The sequence below is a fragment of the Argopecten irradians genome, chromosome 3, assembly GCF_041381155.1.
Source record: "Argopecten irradians isolate NY chromosome 3, Ai_NY, whole genome shotgun sequence".
In the NCBI taxonomy this organism is placed as follows: domain Eukaryota; kingdom Metazoa; phylum Mollusca; class Bivalvia; order Pectinida; family Pectinidae; genus Argopecten; species Argopecten irradians.
In genome coordinates this window covers 9606514-9615078 of record NC_091136.1, presented here as the reverse complement: position 1 = coordinate 9615078, position 8565 = coordinate 9606514, and the positions used below count along the sequence as shown (strand labels likewise).

At 37.1% G+C, this 8565-nt stretch overlaps 1 long non-coding RNA gene across 1 annotated transcript; it reads right to left on the bottom strand.

Moving 5' to 3' along the window:
* Nucleotides 1–4740: 4740 nt before the first annotated feature.
* On the bottom strand, nucleotides 4741–8118 carry LOC138319898 (uncharacterized). Its single transcript, XR_011208040.1, has 3 exons — nucleotides 7084–8118; nucleotides 6638–6719; nucleotides 4741–6522 (listed from the first exon to the last, which is right to left on the bottom strand). It is a non-coding gene; the product is annotated as an uncharacterized lncRNA (long non-coding RNA).
* Between the last annotated feature and the right edge of the window lie 447 nt (nucleotides 8119–8565).

The following is an 8565-nucleotide window of genomic DNA, read 5'->3' as shown; positions in this document are numbered from 1 at the left end:
GTTGGAGTAGGTGGTCGGCGTAGTTGTTGGAGTGGTGGTCGGCGTAGATGTTGGAGTGGTGGTCGGCGCAGTTGTTGGAGTGGTGGTTTGTTGGAGTGGTGGTCGGCGCATAGTTGTTGGAGTGGTGGTCGGCGTAGTTGTTGGAGTGGTGGCCGGCGGTAGTTGTTGGATTAGTGGTCGGCGTAGTTGTTGGAGTGGTGGTCGGCGTAGTTGTTGGAGTGGTGGTCGGCGTAGATGTTGGAGTGGTGGTCGGCGCAGGTGTTGGAGTGGTAGTTGTTGGAGTGGTGGTCGGCATAGTTGTTGGAGTGGTGGTCGGCGTAGTTGTTGGAGTGGTGGTCGACGTAGTTGTTGGAGTGGTGGTCGGCGTAGTTGTTGGAGTAGTAGTTGTTGGAGTGGTGGTCGGCGTAGTTGTTCGTTGAATGTCTGTAAGATATAAATGGAGATCAAACGTGTATATGTTTTGAAATATTTCTGTATCTGCGCTAACCACCAGTACTAAATTTTATTTTAAATAGAACTTTAGGAATAACTACATGATATTCATCATAATAGATGTCAAGGCTATAAATTATCTTAAATGACTGTCATAAAATATATTCATTACATTTGGAATCTTTACAGGCGGTATCTATGTTCCATGTTATTATCTACTGGATATCGAGCCACACAGAAGACGATAGGCTGACATCAGTCTCGGAAAAGTTTTCACTGCTTCGAAGTTCTCAGAGAGAGACCCAACGCATCATCCCATAATGTGATCGATTTATTGTTATACAATGTAAGTACATCTGCTATTGGTTTGCCCGTTGTCAGAATAATGTGACCGGGTGGGGTGCGTTGCTTCCAGTTCCACAGTTCCACTATACAAGAAGACACAACATGAATATACTGCAGTCTCCCAAACCATGCACCCAGCACAAAACTACACGCAACACAACGCATACATGGGAGGCAGTCCATTACATGACCATAGCTGTTAATAGGACGTTAATTAATCAAAAAACAAACAAGCTTATGAACCGCATTTATACCTGTACACTGAAACTTGATATAAAGGCAATGCGTGGCTTCATGTTTATAACAAGTGAACAGGAAATTCATGAAATATTTCTGTATGGACTTCTAAACGGGGTGCCGTGATCATATGAAATAGCTATGCTACTAAAGAATAAAATCTTTCATTAATCGTCATCAATTCATAATTAATCGATGAAATATACATACATCGTATACAAACTCATCCCTTCTTATTTTTAGTAAATTCTCAACTATTCCGTATCTATATAAGGATTATATCTAAAACAAAAACATTACATGTTCATCAAAATATTTGGGTCGAGGATTTTACACAGCGACATTAAATTTCAGTAGAATCAAGACACACATTGATCATGAAGTCACTGAATTAAGAAAACTTATGTTCAAAACTATCGCATGTCTTACCGTATTCACATATGTAAAACTTCTTCGAATCGCAATTTAATCTCGCTAATATAGTGGTCCATGTTGAGGTGTCCTGATGATACCTAGCAGTTCCACAGTTTCCCACGGAAGAAGGCATTGCGGTAACAGAGCTGTATGTATCACCTGACATATAAACAATAATAACAACAAATATTCCACGATTCATTAACAACAATGTACTTCAGAAGTACTGAGAAGTCGAATTTTTCCTTCCTATTCTCCTCGTGCAGACATTTGGAAATTGAAGTTCAAAACCGTTGAAGAAATGGAAGAAAAATAATGGATTTTCTTTTTGTGCTCGATTTTTGACCTATTGTCGCTCAAAGATATTTATTTGACAAAACAATCGTAATTTATCTTATTTTGGCCTATTTGGACCATATATTGCTGTTCGGAAAAATTGCAAGTTGCCGTCTTTAAAAAGATAGCAGTTGTGTTTAATGAGCCTTTTGCGTTTCCTTAGAAAAATAGCATTTGCTACCCCCCCCCCTCCATTTAATTTTGAGTTAAAAATACACCATTTAAAACCCTTTAAAGAAAACGGTCTAAAATGGTTATGAAAATAGTTTGCATACATGTATCTACAGGAAAACAGTTGCCTTTTCTTAATCAAGCAAAATAAGTGGCACCTACCCGAGACCCAGGTCCACACATAGCCTGTTTCCAGCGTCCCATCAGTCCAGTAGTTCCCGCTGATATCACTATTGTTCTGTAGGTGCGATCTGAGTGCTTCATTTATCTTTTTATTCGATATTTGAACCAAAAATGATTTCCTAGAAAAACTATATTCACATCGTTTGTTTGCCTCCTGCCAAGTTATAGATCCAGGATCTGTGCTGGCTATATTTCCACCGAAATAAAAACAATCTCCTTCAATGAATTTACAAAGTGACTGCCTTCTGTGACAAACGCTCAGAACTGTACAGGAAGTATTTTCTGAAATATAAGAAAATTAAATACTTTTTTTTCAGTCAAAAATACCGAAATCTGTATCTAGTGTACATAGTGGAACTGTTGCCCTTTTTATAGTGTTATATCACTGAAGCATGTCACCGAAGACACATATACTGACAACGGGCAAACCAGTCGTTGCACTCCTTCGATTCTGAGCGCTGAGCAGGGGAAGAAACTACCGCTTTTATAGACTTGGATGTGTCTCGGCAACGGAACAGAACAGAAAGCCTTCCTCACAGGGGCGGGCGCTCACCAGAATGCCAAAAGTGAGGCGGTGTCAAAGAAGACATTTGGAATTTATATCCTTCCGCTTTCATTAATAAATGCACATAAATCCGCCAAATGGGGTCCAATGAAAGTGCCGATAGTACTTAGTCCCCAGATATTTTACCATGTGACAGAGTTTCGAGAAAATCCGGTAATATTTGCGAGAGTGATTGAACGAAAACAGGCGAATATGGCGTTTTTATGTTCACCAAAGGGCCACAACTCCGTCAAATAGGGCCAAATGAAAGTGCCGAGCGAAATCATCCGAGCCCTTGGCACATTCAACCATGTTACCAAGTGTTATCAAGATTTGTGGCAATTATTTCACAGAAACCAAGCGTTACGGACAGACCCAGATTAAGGTAGGTTTCGTCTAATGAAATATAAAGACAACGAAATTGAAATTTATCCTATACATAGACATAATCTTCAAATCATTTTCGATGCATACAGCGAACAATATGGGTGGTCAGTTGCCTAGCTTGATCAGGAAAATACCCCTCTAAAATAGACCAAAGTCAAGCTTTACATAGAACATGACGTATTTTTTCCAAAACGAAGCTTCATCAACAAACGGAAGCGTACAACAAAATGACAACAGCAACAAATCGAAGTGCGATGGATTGTTTATACATATCTTATAATGTACAACACTTAGTTACTATTGGGGCGACACCTGAAGGAGTGTCGCAGATTAAATGAAGAGACGTGCGAAAGGAGATGATGGCATATGACATCAACAGTTTTGAAATGTTTTTTTATATAATTATCATGTAAAAATCATGGCTGCAGTGGCAAAGATGCCAAGTAGTTAAGATGTCCCGACATATTACTACTCAAGCCTAGCTCCAACTCTGGTTTGCAAGTTCGAATACCATTTGAGGAAATTGCTAGGTACTGACCGCTGGTCGGTAGTTTTTCTTCGGCCCGGTATTCCGGCTTTTCTCCACCAACAAACTTCGCATCCTTACACGACCGGACTTTGACTATTAATAGGGCATTAAACTAATAAAACCCACTCATTTAAGTCCCCGCTATTCCTAATTTATCAGTCTGGCTAACAAGAAATCTGTTAAAAGTACATACATTTCTATATATTGGCTAGTCTTTTAATTGTACTAAGCATAACGCTAGAAAATATATATAGAAAATGAACAAATTACCTCCCTTTTATTCAATCCCAGTGAAAACTTTTTATGAGAACTTGTAAAGAATGAAGTATTTAATTGAAAGCAAACCCTTTCAAAGTCAGCTGTCATTTTTCAACCCTTAAATGTATATACATGCATCAGTTCACAGCAGATATTGTCAATATAATCTATTAATCAAGATGCCTTAAGCTATATGATGTATAATTATAATGGAAATGTACTGAAAAGTTTTTCAGAGGTAGTTTGAAATTTTAGCTGAATGCATGAAAGCGAGTAAATAAGCCAATTACCTCCCCTTCCCCAACCCAGGTGAATTTTCTATTTCCTATTTTAAGCCATACACACAATGATTGCATAATATCTGTTCCTGCAAAATGACTTCACAATCACTTTAATTTAAAGTTTAATTTTTTTCTGTCCTTTCACCAGTAGGTATTGATCACTTATTAGTAGTTTGGACGCACTGGTTATTTAGAAGGTGAAAAAGATGGAGTAACTTGTTTGGGGCTGTGTCTTGCTCTACCTTTGGGTTACGAGTTTGAATCTCATATATTTACATATGCCCCTATATTGTAAACGGTAATAAACTACAAAATGAATCGCTGGTCGGGGCTACAACCGGGGGGCTTTCCTCAGGAATGTTCGGGGAATCCCATAGTTACGTCAGATATACATGTGAGCAGAACATCTGATTGTCCGTGAATAATTCTGGGAGCGTCTAAGCGAACAATAGGTTAACAGATCATATACAGGTTTCCACACACACGCAAACACTTGTCTATCCTCCGTACAATAAAATAAAAGTCATGACTGCGAAGAATTTAGTGTATATCGCATTCTTAGACCGATACATACATGACAAACATTCAGCAGCTCAACGGTCATTGTGTGAGGTAGATTCCACGTACTGACTGCTAGTCAGGGGTTCTTTCTCCGCGTACTCAGACTTTCCTCTATCATCTCCTTGAATTAAATTAAGATGTCTCGACATATTACCACAAGCCATTTGAGTCCCATTTGGGGCAGTTGCCAGGTACCAACTGCTGGTCATAAATACGATTAATTTGTGAATGGTCCACTCGTCGATCTAATCGGTCAGAATAGCTTTGAAGGAAGGCGGTCCACAAGTCCCGAAAACTCCTCTGCCGTGGAAATTTACTGGGAACCTGCGAAATACCACCAATTTCCAAGACCATCTTGTGGTCGTTCTTCGTAATATTTTGAAAAACCAAAGATACCGTTTTGTTCAGAATTACTTTTTTTTAATGTATAAAATCTCAGTTTGTCAACTTTTAGCGTTTGTTCGCTAGGTTGAATTAAACAGAAACTATCGATGTAAATCTCGATTTTTGCCTGTTTGACCCAAAATTTCGACTTTTTAAAGATTTTTCGTAATTATCAAAATGATGTCAATCGATAGATCACGCAAAGATTTATCAGCTTTCAAATTTTCAGCAAATTTATCCACATCGTTTCCTTATCACTCAAATCGCGGTTATAAGCGTGTTGGTAGGTTAAATTAGCCGTGTAAACATTTCGTTCAAGAACGATAACTCCGTTATCGCTCTTTCTCTTCATTTGCGACTTGCATACGCTCGCTAGCTTAGTACATCAAACATAAACGTATTTAGTCTGTCGTTGTTTGTGCGCTGGCATATGTGTTGAAATTTAACTCACCACGTGCAAAACGAATCCCAACAGAATCCGAGCGAGTTCCGCTTGAGATGTGGTTTCTGTTTCTTCTATTGCTACAAGCCATCTCTGAATTTCATTCCCTAGAGATATCTTAGGGTGCTACCAATTCCATTCTAATTTCCTCCTCTTTGTTGCCGAATCAGATGCATCTTTTTTTCTCACACGCTTTCGTTCAGCCATTTTGTTTACTTTTAGTGCGTAACAATGCGCGAAACTTTGACAACACAATCCATCGCAGCTTCATTTGCATGCTATCTTGTCAGCCTGACATCGTAATAAATCAAGGACTTCCTTCAATTTTGTAATCAAGACACATTTGTTCACTCTCATACGTATTGAGAAATTAAATTGAAGTATTTTTAATATGTTTTTTCACCTTTTCTTCCATTTATCGGATTTTACAAAAATATTTATTTGGTTGGACGAAACCTACCTTTAGATTCTCCGTTTCGGTATAATAAAGATAGTTAAGAAGACGAGAAAAGATTCTGAATTTAGTCGCCTTTTACGATTATGCAATAATGGCAGCAGGTACAATTTTAACGCCCTACCGGAAGGGCTAAGGAGATATTTCAATCCAGTTGCTACGCAGTGGTATATCTACCGGGGATTGACAAAGCACATAAATGTGTGATGTTTCTATGATAAAGTACATGTGTACATGTAATTCTAACACGATATGTCAACTATATGTTTAAAGTTTCAAACTTGAAACAAACAACAATTTTCATTGTTTTAATGTAACAGACTCGTTTTGGATTAGAGCCTAACGTATGACCGTTTACTATCTTAAACAAAAGTTCAACTAGGTATTGATTTCACAAAATTACCAGTATTTTATATTTTGATTATCGGTATGTAATAGTTATATTTACGGATTTGACAGATATACTTGGAGGGTATGCCATCTGTGTTTTTCCTGTCGTGTTTTTCGTCATTCCAGTGGTACTCCCCGTTGATAGAATTGCCTTTATTGTCCTTTGCACCATACCTGTTGGACACAAATAAAGACTTGGCACACCAGTACTTATTTAAACCCGTGTTCGAAAATGTGACTTATTTTCTATACATTCAATAATTAATTCATGTACATAAATCAAACCCACCACATCATAATTTTATCCTCAACGCCTAAGTTGTAGTTTGGCTCTCCTGGAAACCAGTCAAAGTATGTGATACGTGTGTTACCTACAACATAATAAAGAATTATAGAAATATTCATACAACAAAAAGACATACAATATTTCTGGCGGTAAACAAAAGTAAACCACCAGATATATTTGTTGTTATCCCTTTAAAGGTCTAGGAAATTCAAGTACTTGACATTCGAACAGTCACTGCCTCAAACGAGTCTCTAACACGCTACATTTTTGCACCTGGAGATTGAAAGCTGGTGGTAATGTGTCGATACACTTAATCCGTAATGTGTTGTACTGTGGAATCAGAATAAAAATCCTGCATAAATTAAAAGCATGTGAAACTAATGTAAATGATAAATTACATTTGCACCAGTATGCATTTAAACTAACGGGTGATTATTTAGTAAACTTACTGTGGGTCCATACCCACGGTCGGCTATAACGCAGACCTATCCAAAACTCCTGATCTCCGAGTTTTCCAGCTTCTGTTGAATTACTCTGAATCCACTCCAGATCTTCTTTGACACGTCCTGAGGTAATGGATACCAGATTTCCGTTATCAAGTTCACCACAGTCCTTTTCTGCATTCCCCCATACCTTATTAATCTTATGGAACACATATTTCTTTGAACTTCCCGATTTTGTTGTGATGCATGACGTTGTCGTAGAGTCACTTTTGCAGTCGACGTCATATCCTGTAACGTGTAAAATGGGGGAAATGGTAAAATTTCATAAAAAAAAAAAAAAAAAAAAAAATTTGGGTATACCTTTGTGATATTTTATTGTACATGTTTTCTTGTTTCAAGTAAATTAAAACCGTCCACTAATCATCAGTATTGTACATACTCTCATTTTAAAATGAAGTCTTGTATTTATGATTGAGATTTGAATTGTAATAATGTCACACAGATCATCTTACTGATGTTAATTAAGAGGAACAAATGATTACATGAATAGCAAACCAGCAGACCATTATACGGTCAAACCTATTTCATAAAAGTTATGAGTGCGAAATATCTGCTTATAACATTAAAAATAATATTGAATTTCTTAATAGTGGTTCACCAACTGTTCAAACAAATTCTGGAAAAATGTTTTCGGGGTTGGATGCAAATAATTATACAAAGTTACAACAAATATCTTCCTTTTGACTGATAAAAAACGCACTTGGTTCAATGCAGGTTTCGGTTTAATTAGTTTAACGTCCTATGAAATGTTTCAACGCTGGTATATTTATATTCAATTAACTCAGTAAGGAACCAAGTATTATCTTCTTTTTATTAATGTTAATGTCTTTTAGATATCACCACTAATTTTTTCCATTAGAATCAATGTGTTATCAGTTGAAAGACGTTTCATAATTTTCGTTTCCTTGTTCAACAGTTTATTGCCTCGCCTTTTGATTTTTTCCCTGTTTACAAATATCTTAGTACACGGCGCCAACTGGAATTATAACATGACTGTAGTTCGAGTGTGACACAGACACATGGAAAATGTGAAGATTTTTCAGTATCACGTGCAATTTTTCTAGAATAATACACCGTATATTAATCACACATTTTCTCTTCCAATCTAAGCTTTATACAAGCCCACTACAATTATTTACTTTTGTTAATAGTTAACCAGAAACCACCGATTCTCACCACGCGACATGCATCATATCTCTCAACGTCTTTCGCAAATTCTTCACATACAAATTAAATAAAAAATTTTTTATAATTGTTGCGTATTTCCAAGTGTCTTTGTAATGTGAGTATATATATGTGAGTCTGTGTGTGTGGGTGGGTGTACGTGGATAATCGAATAATAATAAGGGTAATGTGACAATGTTTTCAAAATGTTATATTTACACTTGCTAGGCTTGTTCACTATACGCAAGTACTAGCCGATTTTGT